General features: G+C 37.2%; 1 protein-coding gene across 1 annotated transcript in view; it reads right to left on the bottom strand.

The window, feature by feature from the left end:
* The window catches only part of CCDC91 (coiled-coil domain containing 91), a 148864-nt gene extending 131773 nt beyond the window's left edge, over window positions 1-17091 (bottom strand). Inside the window, 1 exon segment of the mRNA XM_075761250.1 lies at window positions 16873-17091. The gene's annotated coding sequence lies outside the window, so the exon portion shown is untranslated.
* Window positions 17092-17560: the final 469 nt, after the last annotated feature.

The raw sequence follows: 17560 nt of genomic DNA, 5'->3' as shown, positions 1-17560 counted from the left end.
AAGAGTTCTAGTTTTACCTACAAGAAGAAAACGTGCTTTGATCATTCCTACAGAGAAGGCAGGTACTCGTTTTCAAATTCATCTAAGACATAGGAGAGAAAAAAACCACCACAGCCTTGTGTGGAAAACGCGTTCAAGAACTGGCAATTCCTCAGACGTATCCTAGAAGAAATTATCAGAAAATGAGCAAAACCATGTTCTGTGAAATCTGATCTCTGAAAAGCTATTAAAAAATATATTTGTAAAAGATACGGTCCACTGAAGTACTTTAGAATGGTATTTTGTGAGTGACTGTCAGCAAAAGAAATTACTAGTGGGGAAAAATAGATGCAATATTAGATAGAAACTGCTTGACTTTCACTCATTGTTCCTGAACCGTACGTATATGTAAAAATCACCAAATGCATGGTGTGCATTTACGTGTAGAAAGAATGAATATAAATTGGGAAAGAAGTGCTTTCTCCTAGATCAATATGAAGGTGTGAACTCTAGGCCAACATCTAAGATACTACTCTGCCTGTGATTCAGAAACAATTGCCAAGTTTGACTTCAGAGTATTTCCTGAGGTAGAGATCTACCACATGCATGTACCATTTTTGTCTCTATACCAGACCACAACCCATGGACCGCATGGGGATTCCATGCGTAACCATAAGTACTCAGAGGATAGCATCATCGAGAAGAAAAGACTTTGCAAGTATTGTAGTGGTACTTTTAGCACATATTTTCAATTAAAAGGCTGAAAAGAAAAAAAGGTCCATATGCTTTGGCTTCCAAATGTCTTGGTCACTGAGATCTATCTATGACCGGGGGAAGAAAAAAAAAAATCTTTAACAAGACAGTTACAGATTTAATTCCAGAGGGCTATGTATTGACATGAGTAATTATAGTAACACATTTAATTCTTGACTGAAGATCTTTTTTACATTTTTGCACGATTCTTCCAATTCCAAGCATGTTCCAGAGAACAGTTAATTCATTAACTTGCTCAAAACCCTCCCTAAAAATCATCAAATTGCATCATGATTTGACTGTGAATATGGTAAAACCTCTACAAATAGCAATTCTTTCTTCAAAAATAAAACTTTCATAATGAATGAATGGCTTTTTCAGCAAGTTTTAGTAATTTCAGTCTGTATCTTCCTCTTGGCCTTGATAGATACAATGCTTTGCTGTTTAGTGCTTCTGTCTCAAGAGTTGCAGACAGTTCATGCAATTGGGCACTCCAACTGTATGTTTAATTTTTGTACAGTGCTTATTCATGTAACACAATCTTTTTACTTGGAAGCAAAGAAATTAATGGTAGACAACCATCCACTGTTAAGGGTTTGGAAATACTAGAATAAACAGCGGTCTTTCTTCTACAGCCCAAGTTTGATAAACCTAAGAAATGGAGGGTTTAAAAGCAAAGTAGAATGGTCATAGGTATTTCAAATGCATTTCCAGTTAAAATATTAGTAAGCTTCCAGAACTTAGACTAACAATTGAAATACTTCTGCTTCTCTATTCTTTTCAGCTAATATCCAGCACTCCTAAACGCAATCAATTCTTTTTACTTGCAAATCACACTAATGTGTTTTACTAGAACTTAGAAAGAGGTGTCTGTACAATGGAGGGGGAAGCTTTTGAAGAGCAGAAACTACCAAGTTCTTCCTCAAGGGAACTTTGTCACAGAATTAGATATCTGAAAATAGGTTTGACACAGTCCTAGTAACAGAGCATCGTAGTAACAATTTAATATGACAACATGTCAAACAAAAACATAAGTCTTTGAATACATTCTCATGTGGATATGCGGTAACTTGTACAAACAAATGTCATTAATGCTATTAAAAGAGAAGAGTCCTTAAGTCCTTACCTATTAAGAAAGAATATACCCTTTACAGAAAAAAAGTTGGGGTAGGTTTGTTAAACAAAAACAAAACCCAACACAAACAGGGTAATGCTAGATTTCTGGCATGACACAATGCCTAGGAAAATGTGGTGCTGAATGAATCACTAATTCTATTTTTCCAGTGGAGGTAGTGTTGGATTTTGTTTTTGTTTAACAAACAAAAACATGTAAAAAACAAAGATTAAAAATTCAGTAGACCACCTTGATATGTAGTTAAAACACAGATTTTTCTCTCAATTAAAAATAAAATAAAACAGTAAAGGTCAAAATATAACAATGGTCAGTAAACTCGCAGTTAAGTAATATGAAAGGGATATTGTTTAACTTGTGCATAGACAGTTTGCAAAAGCCACAAAATATCAGAGTTTACAGAATATTATTATATCTTTAAGTTAGAAAAGCTGACAGGTGACCATGGATACATGGGAAAAAAAAAAAATCACTAGCATATGTAACTTAGGCAAAACAGGATGTGATACCAATTATACTAAATAAAAATAAATAGCATTCCTTTATTATTACTGTATGTCTTCCAACAGACAGGAAGATTCATTTTTCCAATTAGTAAAACTCCTCCCCTCAGCTTCCTCCAAACCATGGAAGTACAGTACTTCTTATAGGGACATGGTACTAATTTCAGGCAAGAAAAAGACACTAACTTATTTCTCTGACATGAGATTATCAAAAAGAATAAAAATTATGTCTCAGATTTTCAAGCCTTAGTGATTTTACGTGCCTCACTTGCTAGACTTGAAACAGAACACCTTAAATAACCATAATAATATTCTTCCCCCTACTGGAAATTCAGATTCTGTGGAGTTTAATCCAAACACTAAAATAAAACATGACTGGTCATTTTAAAAACTTTTAATCCTTTGTTTTGCAAGCTCTGGATATACTGTTAGAAGCAGAAAAGACCAGGCATTACTCCCTCCTGCACAGAAATAAGAATGCATCATCATTGCACCTTGTTCTCCCTTTAGTAATACTTGAAAAAAAGATGTGATGCCTTTTTGTTCACACTCTAAGGAAATGAATTTGATTTTTCATACTCTCCTAAAAAAAAAAAGCATGGAGAAGCAACTCAGGATGTGATTTTAAATTCACTTTCATACGATTCTAATGAAACAAACTGGAAAGGTTTCACATTGCCTAACTCCCAATCCTTGAACAAGTAAAACAAAAATGCTAATTTGCTTTCCAACAGAAAACATTGCTGCCAGAATGTCTGTGTACATTATCTTTCCTCTTTTCTTCTTCATTTTGGTCTACTCCTAAGCATGTAACACAACACTTTCATCACATGACCTTTGACTGAATGGATATTATCATAATTGTATGTTCTCTGTTGCAATCAAGAAAAATATATTTACTTCTCACAGAAAAGGTTGATTGTCATTGATGCCTCTGTAATATGATGAAGCAGCTAGGAACAGAGATCACAGATCAGGCCAGAATGCAAATGGGATTAGGGCTCAACACCTAAATCCTTTTCTTTTCAACCAGAACACAACGCTGTAAAATAATGTCTTTCTCCAAGTTGGTTCTTTATACCTACTATGTATTTCTAGAATACCCTCCTTCTATAGCCCCAGCTTTTGACAAGGATGGGTAGGAACCACCATGCACGTGTCAGCAAGAGGAGGACATTTTCTAAGAGGCCCCATATCCAGTAAGTTACTAGGACATTTAAGTACCAAGTATGTGATGAGGGCATTGATATCAAGAATATTACTCATCAGTTAACAATTAAGCAAAAATTATTTCTCATTCAAAAGGAGTTAAACTCCCCCCACCCCCAAACGGACAACAAGATACCAACCAGATTCTCCATCCATCCTATAATCCATTCAGTTTTGTCTCCTTCCCTAGCTAGTCTATGAAGCTAGGCAGGGAGCATGCCAGGCATGCTCTAGAAGCACAAACCCAACAACTTTCTTTTCCAAGATCTGTACAACCTCTCTTCAATTCTATTAGCAGTTAAAGTATTATCACACACAAGGCTTAGCAAGCAGATCCTTCCAGAAATAGAAAAAAACCCCACATATTCTGTGCCACTGAGCAGACATTGATCACCTTCAAAATGCTTCTGCCTTCTACAGTTCTTCTCCTTGCAGCCATGATGGCATTGATGGCAATGTGGTATTAGAGGAGTAAGAATACCCTCCTCATATTACACTAGCAAGCATACACACAAAAACCAGATCCTTCTTAAAATATACACTGCCTCACAGCTAAGATGCAGAATAAACTGGATGCACAAAGTTTATGAAGTATAGGCAATATATGCAGACAAGTCTCCATTCATCACAGTTGGGCCTAATTCAAAATGCTCCACATCTTCCCAGTCTAACAGAAACTAATTGTTCTTTCTCCCATGTAATTTATTTTAAATCACAATTTTGTATATCCTCCAAGACCTTTGTTAAACTGGAAATAAATGCATGCCCAACGGATATTCACCCTAAAGTATAAAACTACCATGCATGTAGAATACATATACAAGAACACAATAATAACAAACTGTAGTGAACTTGTATGTAATACACTTGAGAATTCATGGAATTATTTAAGTTAACAAGGACCTGACATATTCACAGAGCTTAACAGCTTTTGAAACCAGCACTATTTAACAAGAACTACTGAAATTTATCCAAAAATTACTATGCAGAAGTGATCCCTTCTGGCAACACTGAGAAAACAGGCAGAACGTTCAGGCTCCAAAGAGTAAACTACATGTAGAGTGATATCTTTTAACTACATTAATTACTGGACAATTACACAGTCTTTAGTCAGCAAAATTACCAATGAAGACAAGTTTAGCTTGACTAAGGTCAGCAAGAAAAAGCTTGAATATTTGAGTAATAACCATTAATATCCTGCACTTACACTCAATAATAAAAACAATGCATTTCACAATTAAAAGTTCCAGGTAATTACTATAATTTTCTTTAGAGACTTCAAGAAAAAAATTTCTGTGAATGGACAATTTCAGCTTATCTAGTCATTTTGTAAAGTATCAGATTGTTAAAAAGATATTAACAGAAAAATCACAACTATTTTCCTTCACTCATAATGAGTAGTACATTAGGCTACTTCTATAATCAAACCACTATTTTCCCAGGACAAATATTGCTGAATGCACAACTTATCTGGAAAATTATTATCATAAACATTTCACTAAATAAGAACAAAGAAAAAAACTTTTTTAATCCAAAATGCCAAAATAATTTCAAGAAATCCAAGCCTAGTTCATTTAATGAGAGTAGCTCAGAACACGGCCTGGCTGTCTGTCACTAGGATACTGAACGGGAGGTGCAGTCTGCCAGAAGACTGTAACTAAATTCAACTCTGCACACACATCCCTCACTTTTTTATTTAGCATGTGGTTCTATAATTCAAACCGAATGGGAGAACCAGGATTGTATTAATAAGCAAGAACTACAGAGTAGCCCCTGCTGTAACAAAGATACTGACAGTGTTCTATCCTTCATCAGTTTTACTAACTCCAGATGTTCCATAGTCATTTACAGTTTAACCAGGTTAAATACAGATGTGTATAATTTTCCATGGGATCTAATGTTGACATACAATTAAATATATTTTCATTTTTTTAAAATAAGAATTCTTATTTATTACCTAGACTTCTAAACTAGACACTAATCAGACACAGTGTATTTTACACGAGGAATTGTGAACAATTTAAGCATAGCTGCTACCTGAAGATGACCATTTAAAATAAAAATGTGTTATGTTTTTGCAACAACTTTATTAACTTTTTTCTAAGAAAAATGATTCAGGTACGTTAGAAAGATACTCACTTCATTTCTGAGTGTGTGTTTTACATATACCATGTAGATAAGCAATAATAAAAAGTGTCTTAAATTTTTTTATAACTATTTTTGAGCACTCTCACTACTCTCTACTCAACTTTGATACACATTCATTTTACTAAAACATGTCTTTAATACAGTTCACATCATAATAACTGGATAAATTAACTTCATAAATCCTTCTTAAACACACTCTGGGATACATTAAGGCAATCCAGCAGGTCAGTATCTTCACCCTTGTAAAAACATTTTGAAACTTTTTACTGATAAGTTCATTTTCTAACAGCATTACTATGGCCTCTTTCAAATGCATAACAAAGGTGGTTTATTTTTAAAAGTGTGCACTGAAAGTATTAAGCATTTATATTACATACTTTCTGCTTGCTATAATTAAAAAAAAAACAAAACCCAAAACCAAAATGCAACAGCTCATAACTTTGGTCAACTGTGCGTGTACCACTGCGGCAACGTATACACACACACGCACACAGAGATATATATAAAGAGAGCATGCACTCATTTTCAGATAGTAAAACAAAAAGGATCTATGTACAGCAAAGTCTTCAGGGCACACAGTAAATTTAAATTCAATAGTTTCTAAAAATAAATATAATTTGCCTCTATTTTTGAAATTTTCTAACACATTAATTCCTGTCTCTTCTCCTTTTAAAGAAAATGTGGTTCTTGAACCAATATTGTTCTTTCAACCCCAACAAAAGACAAGTCAGGCCTCTTTATAAACATTAAGGCAGCTTATGCATGCGTTTATAAGGATAACCACATCAAATCTCAGGTACCTTCAATATCAATAAATTTAGATAGCTCTATCGCACACTTTTTAAACATCATTAACTAGAGAAAGAGTATTCACAAAAATCCTAAAAGAGAAACTAATAATAAAAAAATTAATCTGATCCTGGATCCAATACCTCATTTTACCATTCATCATAAAGTAATTAATATTCAATTTCTGTATGAATCATTTTAAAGTGGACTGTAACTTTTAAACAAAAGTGGGTTTAAATTCAGTTTCTGAGACCCTTTCCACAGCCATTTTACAATGTTACTATACATTAGTGCTAATCAAGTGCCCAATAATGTGGCTGTTAAAAAAAAAGAAAAAAAGAAAAGAAATAAGCCAGACTGGTTAAAGTAACATACATGTAACATACATACATGTAACATACAAACATGAGAAAAACTTGAGAACCCACCAGCAGAACACATCACAGACCACAAGATTTGGCTGAAAACCAGCATTTCAAACTAACTACAACTTTTCTTCAATCTATAGTTGATCAGGCCAAGACACTGATTTTTGCTCCAGCAGCTTATAAACTAAAAACAAGTTGACTGTGGCATGTATATCACATGGAAATCTCTTTAGAAGCTCTGCATTATTTCAGAAGTTGCACCCCATGGAAAGTCCTTTTAAAAGCTTAACTGGCAAGTATATGCTAAAATATTTTGGTTTCCATCTAAAACTACACTAAATTCCAATCCTCAGAGACAGGATTTCCAGTTTATTTCTCTCTATACACACACACACTAAACTCAAGAACTGTAGCATAGGAAAGTGTTGTTAAAGTTTAGAAAAAAGAGTAAGCCTAGTGCAAATAAGTGTAGGTCTCTTTTCCTCAGAATTTAAAAAAAAAAATCACTGGCCTGTGTTCTGCAATAAATAAAAGATCTTTAAGTGAAAATGTAAGTATTTAATACAAAAGGATACTAAAATTAAAAGTAATGCAATTCCAATCTTTCCTTCAAGCCCCACCTCAAGATAAATGAAATCAATTCTAGCAGTATGTTTTGGCAAAGTATTTACTGAGAAAAAATTCAACTGTAAAGAACTACAAGACCAAGTTTTGGCAAGAGTACACAGAATATCAAATAGTTTTTACCTACATTCACCTTATTCAAAAACCTTAGAGACATGGAATGAACTTATACTTATTTCAGATGTTATTTAGTATCTTTAGCAGTTATTTAGTGTATTTATTTACAAGCTAACAGAACTTCAGAATATAGAGCATGTACAGAAAGCACTGTAAGCAACAAAATCTTCTCATGGTACTAGATGTGTGTTTCAAACAGATCAAACTCAGATCAATATCTTCCTAATTATTTTTGATATGCACTTACTGGTGTCCCCCATTCTGTGAAGACTTCAACTGTAATTAAAATAACAAAAGATGGTTTGTTCTTCTCCTTACAATTTATTGTGTTCGAAACTAATTTATAGCCAAATAATTCTTCTGATTAAAAGTAGGCACAGCATCTGTCTGCTGACTTTCTTGGCTCTGAAACATTTGAAAATAATCCATACTGTAGGACCTCTAATGGAAAGCAGAAGAGGAGTGGCATAAGAGTGAATTTAACATTTCTCTTTATCTGGGCATTTATAAAGGCATCTATACACATTTACATAGACACCAAGACTATTTCAGAAGTATATTGTTAGTATGGACTTCTACATCAATATTCAAAGCACTTCAGTTTTGATTTAGCAGTTCTGTACCCCAATTTGACTAAGTTTGCCATTACTACTGCAAACTGAGCTAAGGACTCATTGTCACATCCACTAAATAACCTCTAGGTGCAAACTGCCACAGAGGTTTTTCAGAAACATTAACAGAAAAGCACAGCCAATGCTATTTTCCTTTGTAGAAAAAGCTACCTTTTTGCTGGCCCGGAAAAGAACTGCTAAAGACTGAGGCAAAGGCAGCATTAAGTATCCCAGCCTTTTCCTCATCCTTTGACACTATGTTTCCCCCTGCATCCAATAAAGGATGGAGATTCTCCTTAGCCCTCCTTTTGTTGCCAATGTAGTTGTAGAAACATTTTTTATTGTCTTTTACAGCAGTAGCCAGATTAAGTTCTAGTTGGGCTTTGGTCCTTCTCATTTTCTCCCTACATAACCTCACAACATCCCTGTAGACCTCCTGAGTTGCCTGCCCCTCCTTCTTCCAAAGGCCATATACTCTCCTTTTTTTCCTGAGTTCCAGTCAAAACTCTCTGTTCAGCCAGGCCCGTCTTCTTCCCCACCGGCTTGTCTTTTGGCACATGGGGACACTCCTGCACCTTTAAGATTTCCTTCCTGAAGAGTGTCCAGCCTTCCTGGACTCCTTTGCCCTTCAGGACTGCATCCCAAGGGACTCTGCCAACCAGTCTCCTAAACAGGACAAAGTCTGCCCTCCAGAAGTCCAAGGGAGCAGTTCTGCTGACCACCCTCCTTACTTCTCTGAGAATCAAAAACTCTCATCATTTCAGGATCACTGCACACAAGATGGTCTCCAACCATCACATCACCCACAAGTCCTCCTCTGTTCACAAGCAACAGGTCCAGCGGGCCACCTTCCCTAGTTGGCTCACTCACCATGTCAGGAAGTTCTCTTCCACACACTCCAGGAACCTCATAGACTGTTTCCTCTCCGCTGTACTGTACTTCCAGTGGACATCTGGTAAGTTGAAGTCCCCCATAAGAAAAAAGGCTAGCGATCATGAAACTTCTCCCAGCTGCTTATAGAATATTTCATCTGCCTCTTCATCCTGGCTGGGTGGTCTATAACAGCATTCCACTGTGATATCTTCCTTGTTGGCATTTCCCCTGATTCTTACCCATATACACTCAACCCTACCATCACCATCATCAAGCCCCAGACAGTCAAAACACACCCCAACACACAGGGCTAGCCCACCACCTCTCCTTCCTTGCCTATCCCTCCTGAAGAGTTTATAACCATCCATTGCAGCACTCTATTTATGTGAGTCATCCCATCATGTTTTCATGAGTGAAACCTAGGAATCTATAGTTCCAATCATTATATCCAAAACCATATGCTTGACACCTTGGCCATAAGGAAGTGACTCCTTCAAATAACGCTCCCGCCTCACCCCAAAAAACCCCTAAAACAAATTAAAAAACCCAAACAAAACCAAAAACCCAAGCCAAAGATAAAGAACACTGAACAGCCAGTCCTGAAATTCATCTTACAGCTACTGATCAAGCAGCGGTTCAATCTTAACACAAATGAAAATCATAGGTGTGTACGACCTGGTCAACTCCCCCGCTCATATTACACAAAATAGTTTGTCTGCTAATAAGCTGGACTGAATTTGGACCACTGATTTTGAAGTCATAGATTCACGACTCTCATCACTATGTCCCCAAGGCATTCTGGTCTGCCCTACCCTCACTCCTTAAGAATGTAATTACAAACATTTTTAGTAAAAAACATACAAGCTGCAACACTTCTATAAAACTTCAGATGGACACCAAATAAAAAATCAGTGGTTTGTCCTAACAGATCAGAATGCATGTAGTCTGTTTTGCCTTTTTTTTTTTTTAAATAAGGAACTGTATGTTCATTATCACTTTTTTGCCTTAAAAAAAAAAAGCTGTCAGCAATTAAAAAATTTTCTCAAGTCATTACTGTCTTAGCAAGCAATTCTCTTTAAAGTCAGTCTGTAATTCCTCTAGAAGTGAAGCATAGAAAGTTTTCCCTACCACACAAACAGGATTATCATTGGCCACAAGTTTCTACCACATCACAGATCAAATCTCTCTCATTTTCTTACTACTACTCATACAGTAATCACAAATCTAATGTGGAAAAAAATGAAAACTGACTTTCAAAGACCTCACGTAAAAACATTGCCTTTCTGAAATCCAAGCAAGGGCTGCTGTACCAAACAAGGCAAAAGGTATCCCTACAAGAAGATAAAGACTTGTCTCAACAACAGATACAACCCAGTCTGGAAATCTAATTATAAAATCATATTATAATCTGTTCTTACGAATATAATACATTTATCAAAATGCCAATATAAAATTATTAATTCTATTCCATAAACAAACTTCCATTTGATAAATATTTATACTTTCTGCAGTAATATTTATCTTATTTTAAACATTGAGAATATTTTCATCCCAACCATATTATAAAAACCTCAGTGAGAATCAGAAATACAAAAAAATCAACTTAGAAAACAAAGACTCTTAGAAAGACTTGAGTCTCTTAATTATTTTTCAGAACAGGATCTGCACGAGCAGAATGACATGATCCTACCAATGCTTTCTTATATCTCCACAGACTGTTGAATGCAAATTACAATCTGTATTCTGTGCCTTTCTAACATGAGTGGTCCTGTAAGTTTTAAAGAGTTTTCCAATTGCCAAAACTTTTTTTTTTAAACATTTAGCTAAAAAAATAAAAACTTTAATAGAAATTAAGAAAATGTTCAATAAAACTCATTATTAGTAACATTAATGATACATAAAAACATTAGCAAAGCATACTAGAAGCAGTGACAAAAAGTACAAACTCTGTAATAACAAACAGAAATACATCAGACTCTCAGGGAACAACTACTAACCCTGTAGGACTCCACAATCCAGTTCTAAATGGAGTCAGCTCATCTCAGAATAAATTGGGGGGAGAATACATTTTGCCTCCTTTACATTTTTCCTAATACTTTTCCATATAGCCCAAATCAAACTGGGATCAGTTTAGATAATCACATACTGGAGAATCACTTTGCCCTGATGTTACCATTCCCTTTAAATGCTGACCTAAAGCCCAAAGAAACCCCATTTATCTATTGAAATTTCCATGGCTTTAAGCTTTCTTCAGCATTAGAGAAGATATGTCTCATAAATATGTGGACAGAAAATTCAGGAGCCCAACGTAGGAGGCATCTACGCACCACAGTCTTTAAGAATACACATTGCCCAATGAAGGCACAGGGCAGTCCCTGAGCAATTTCCAGTACTTTTTTTAAAAGAGCCTTTACAGACTGTAATAGTAATCCTCTGCAGCCAGGCTCAGGGAGCAGTTCCTCACAGAGAGACCCGTGGACACTACGAAAAGCCCCAAATAGTACCAGGGAAACATGGACCCCAAGCTCAACGAGGATTAATAATGAGCTTCTCCCAGAAAGCAGGTACCTATTCTGGGTACACAACAACAGATGAAGCATGTCTAAACCCTCTCACCTTCTTACAGCTTTCTCCTACCTTCATTCAGTGTGCCCAAAAGAACACGTGCAACAGCAAGTATGTCTTCAGCAGTTATTTTCTTGAAAAGTCCATAGCTTAGAGCAAGTATTTGTCATCCCTTTAAGCTCACATTTATTCAGTATCCTCACCCAGAGCTGCATCTCTTCCCCAGAGTGTTCATAAAATAGAGTATTTCAGTTGGAAGGGACCTACAACGATCATCTAGTCCAACTGCCTGAGTACTTCAGGGCTCACCAGAAGTTAAAGCATATTATTAAAGGCATTGTCCAAATGCCTCTTAAACGCTGACAGGGATGGGGCATTGACCACCTTTCTAGGAAGCATGTTCTAGTGTCTGACCGCCCTCTTGGTAAATAAATGGTTCCTAATGTCAAGTTTGAACCTTCATTGATGCAGCTTTGAATCATTCCCACGGGTCCTGTCGCTGGATCTCAGGGAGAAGAGCTCAGTACCTCCCTCTCCCCTTCCTCAGGAAGCTGCAGAGCAATGAGGTCACCCCTCAGCCTCCCTTTCTCCAAACTAGACAAACCCAGAGTCCTTGGCCACTCCTCACAGGACACGTCTTCCAGCTCATAATATTCGTATTGAAGTATGAAATTTTCATTACGTTTTCATACACATCTATTGTCACCTGAAACAGATGACTGCAAATTGTATACTTTTCTGCTTTATTCAGATCAAAAGACTATAGTGCTTTGGCATGGCTGTGCTGTCACACAAGAGCTCTTAAGAATACAATACTTCATAGTCAGAGTACAATTTTTCAATATATAAAAAACCTGAAACACAACCAATAAGCATACTTAAACATTGATATTCTCTGTGGTAATGCCACTGTGAACTGCTTTTCTAGAAATAACACATCACATTAAATCCCTTTTTAAGTCCTTTTTTGAAGTAAAAGCAACAGCTCTAACAATAGATTCAGGGCTACAGCCTTGAAATTAGTAGTTTTCTAACTGGAAGAACTTGGATTTGGATGTTTTGTACCTTAACATGTGCTTGCACATCCTATATCCAGTTTTCAAAGAAAATAGTTTTTAATAGTCAGCCCTTAGTGCCAATTTCCAACTGTATTCCATGGACAACAAGCAATCTACTCTTCAGTACAGATTACTTAGCCCTGTACAGTGTCTGCTGTAGTCTCATAATCCAAAGGGAAGATGAACAGAAGCAAGAGTGACAAATTGGAACCACCCCTGTTACCAGCATAATTATTTTAATTACTTTTTCCTAAAACAAACAAACAAAAAGCCCCAACTACTATTGTTGCAGTGTCACCTAAAATTAGTTTACATATGTGCACAAAAGTCTGCCATCTTTTCCAGAAGGACTGCACTAAAATAAGAGAAGCAATATTCCTGGAGTCTAAAGGTAGAAGAATTGGACAAGATATGACTTATGTTTCACTGCACCTGAAAACTTGTCTGACTAGTTAGTATTAGAGTATTACCATGCCATATGTTATCAGATAAGGGGATTCACAAAAATTAGCTAAAACATTCAAATTTGGTTCTTTGATCAAGAACAGCTTCATCAAAAGATCAAGAAAATAGGTGAAAACTTTACATTCTAGAAGTATTAGCTGAGTTGCTAGTGGGAATCTTAAAAACCAGAATTTAATCCTTTATTGTTTTCAGTAAGTGGAGGTTTTTAAAGCCAGCTTTCAATAAACTGCCTCAGATTTTAGATCTTTTGATACTAAGTTAGCACTACAGTTTGGACATGTTCCATTTTCTTAAAACTAAAACTTAGAACTTCGTGCAAATATAACAGACCACGTATTTTGTATCAACTGAAATTAGCAACCTGAAGTAAAGCCATTTCTAGATTCTTCTCTAAAAGACATACAAAAACTGAATTGTGACCACTTCAATGAGAAATAGCAAAACCTGCTTTTCTTACATAGACATTATACAGGCACGAGAAATGTTTTTCTTTCTAAGGATCCAAGCACCTTTATAAATACTATGTCCATTCTTCTAGCTCTGTTTCAAAGGCTTGAAAAGTTTACTAGACAGTAACTGTAACAATGCGATCAACAGGAAATATTTGCCTCATGTTCGTAAACAAAGGCAGATAGATGCCACATCCAGCTGCTGAAAAACTGCACAAGAGTTCTATAAAAATGCCAGGCCTAAAAATCTCTTTAGGAATATCCACCACCACTTAAACAAGTACATGTAAAGTAATAAATTTAATTCACTTTCTTTTAATTCAAAGTTCTCTGTGACTGCTTAAAAAGAAATTTATGTGTACATAATTCTGCCTCTCCAACCATATCCTATAATGGAATTTACATTTTTAAGACTTGGCTTCATCAAAAGAGTGGACAGAACCCCCAGAATTCATTTTGGTCACTCCAAAAATAAACCTGTCAACTGAACAATATAAAGGAAAAGAGCCCGCTGTCAGAAAAGCAAAAGTCTTCATATTGTTCAGTCCCAGACTCTTCAGGAAGAAAGAATATGGATGATACTGTACATTAAAGAAGTTTATATACTGTGTTATTTTACATGAAGAACATTACAAATCACTTAATTCCTTTCTGTAAAAATAGTACCATTCTGGATACTCAGATCTGGAGAGCAGGTACCATTGCTTAAGGGACACAAGGGGATGAAGGAAGATTAAGGTTGCAATAGGCCTTATCAGGAAAGCTAAATCCAACTTTAAAATTTAAGGTATTTATTTTTACTAACACAAGCTAGGATTATTTCCACATAAGTCTTAAGTCTTTAGAAGTGTGAGAAAAATCAAAATGAGAAAACAGCCCATCCTGGAATTTCTAATGCATTCTAATGTTTATATATATCAAAGTAACAAAGTAGTAAAATCTAACAGATGTTAAAATACAAGTCTGAAAGACATCTTGCAACACTTTATAGATAAATCTACCACTTACAATGCACTTAAAGGTAGATTTAGTCTGCATGACTCAAAATTTACAACTTACTGTCTGCAACCTGAAACCCCTAGCATGCTAGGGAAAAAGCCCTACACAAGAGTTTTCTCCTTCATTATTACGATCAAATTAGTTTTATATAAGCTAATGGCATTGTAAGGGCATTGAAGAGTCAAAAACTGCACAAACTGGCAATATCAGATTACAAAACACACAAGCATATCAGACCATTGCAGACTGAAACAACCACCTGGTGAAGCTGAACGGACTCAAATGAACATGGGCAAGAGGTATTGTGAACTTTACATTTAAAGATTCACAAAAAGCTTGGTTCCATCATACCACAAACTTTTTTCCATTTGGTGTTGCAAGCTTTCCTGGAAGTTGGTTTCAGTAAGCCAGGAGGAATCAAGCCAACTGCTCAGATACACACCATACTTAGATGTCTCAGCAGTTCTGTAAACATTTGGAAAATGCCAGTTATTGCCCTTAAGATTGCAATCCAATTGTTCCTCTGGACCAGAAATATGCATTACAGCATAATTATATTTTGGCACCTACAAATCTATATAGCTATCACCATCCTGAACATCAGCCTGACACCACATAAACAGCTAACATTGTCTAGACAACATATATTCTTCACTAAGCTCTGGCGGTAGTTGTGTCACTTGGAAAGAAACGTGAAGGAGCTGGTCTAACAGTCCATGGCATTCAAAGACATACAGAAAACAATCAAAGCACACATTAACTAAATGAAGAAGTACTTAAACTGAGAGTTCTAATATGGCACTGACTGATCAGTATGCCTCAAAATCCTTGTAGAGGTGTATATATGAACATCACAGATGTAAATGTGTCACCAGGTGCACTCAGTTTTCAATCATTTGTATCTCTAGGTAGAATTAAACTGAAAGGAAGCCTTAAACTTAATTATAGCAATGGTTAGAGTAAAGATTTGGATAAAAAACACGTCCAAAAGTGACAGACTCTATTTTAACGCCCACCATCTCAATCCAGTGTGTACAAAATGCACCTGCCTCCTCAGACGAGCTACAGTAAAATACCATCTCAGCTTTAAGGTAGAAGAAATCAGCACGTGGAGGTTGGGATGTCCCAGACTAACAGCATTATTGGTGAAGCTATTCACAAAGACACACTGAGGCACAAAGCATGTAAGTTACTCTCCTAGTCTCCTAGTTTTAGTCATATTCCTTTCAAAATAGTATAAAATAAATTTGCACAAGATCCTCTTAAAGAGATTCTTGAGATTCTGAAAAAGGCTCTGGGATTGTCTACTATTCATTGAGCATCCAGGCATTACCTGTTTGAACACCGTTGTGATTTTTTTTTCTTTCAAGTCCTACCAGCATGGAGCTCACTATTGTTAACAGACATTGTCTACCCTGCAAATTCTGTTTGAAAATGGTCTACAGTCTGCTTCCTGTATTAGTGACCAAGAAACTAACATCCCCAAAGAAAAAAAAAAAAAAGAAGTACTAGAACACTAGCACCAAGTTACTTACACATTCATGCCATGGATATGGAGGCACTCAGAACAAAGTAGTACGTTTAAGAAATGTATGCAGAAGAGCAAAATCTGAAGAGCAGAAAAAAGCAAAACAGCCAGAAAGCACCAAGAACAAAAATAATTAAGCAAGTTACAGAAACAGGTATTCAAGCACTGTGACAAAACCTATCCAAAGTTCCACAAAAATGCTGCAGTAAGATGGCAAGAAATGCACTCATGGTGTGTAGTTGATAGGCAAAAAGAACTGCTAAGACAGGAAAGGGAAACTGCTTTTAAGAGAAACTGTAGTCTCCTGAGAAGAATCAAAGCTGCAGAAGGAGTTCATCAAGGGAGCATCCCAAAGCAAAGGGTTACGTTCAGGTGCTGAGGTATCAAGAGGATATAGTCAACCCTATTATACTGATGAGAAGCCTCAAAACCTAAAACCTCTAAAGATTGTATTTATAGAAAATGTTTCAGATGCCTGAAGGTTCAGAAAGATTTTCAGAAATACTTCAACACCTAACTCTACAGTAACAGATATTGGGCACACAGGCACTTTCTAATAAAAATCAGACTAGATACTTTTCCACAACTTAAGATTCCAGACAATGTTTGAAAATTTGACCACGCACAGCTTGGCCTCAGAAGGGGAGGAGTAGAGAAGTCATAGCCAAGATTTCCAAACCTCTGGGCTGGAGAACTACTCACAAGGTTCTCCTTCCTGTTGACAGGGATATCAATTTTCTGGTGCAGGGAAGGAATGCTCCTGTTGTTCCTCTAAATTACTTTTAAAATCCGCTTTTGTAGCAACCCTGAAGTCACATCACTAAGCACAGCCACCACAGCACACGGATATCAACACTAGCGGTCCATAGCCGTGGCACAGGTAGGGCCTGGACCTGGGGGCAGCATTTCATCAGGCAGATGAAGGCAGGCCTCGCAAACAATCACCTGCAGCAGTCGGTGTCGCCGCCAAGCTCTACCACCGCCGGTACCAGGCCTGCTCCACACCCTGCAACCCCGGTGAGGCGAGGGCGGTGAACCAGCTGGAAACTGCGCCTGCCTCCCCCTGCTAGGCTTACTCGGCGCGGACAGACGGGAGGCGGCTTTCCGCTTTCACTTCAGCCGGCTCCGCGGCCGGTGGGACCGCTGGCGCTGCGAGCCTGCCGCCACCAACCGCCGCGCCTCGCTCCCACACCGGCAACGCGCGTGCCTGCCGTTGCAGGGCTGCCCCCCCCGCCACGGGAAAACCGCCCCCACGCGCGCGAACCCCAGCCAGCGCGGCCTCACCCGGATGCGGATTTCACGCCGCTCCCTCCCCCACACCCCACCCCCCGCTCGGCGCACCGCGAGTCACGTGGTGTTGGCCCCGCACGCGGGCGTTGGGAGCCGGCGG

Source organism: Balearica regulorum, chromosome 1, assembly GCF_011004875.1.
Source record: "Balearica regulorum gibbericeps isolate bBalReg1 chromosome 1, bBalReg1.pri, whole genome shotgun sequence".
In the NCBI taxonomy this organism is placed as follows: domain Eukaryota; kingdom Metazoa; phylum Chordata; class Aves; order Gruiformes; family Gruidae; genus Balearica; species Balearica regulorum.
The sequence above is the reverse complement of the archived record's forward strand: the minus strand, read 5'-3'. Positions and strand labels throughout refer to the sequence as shown.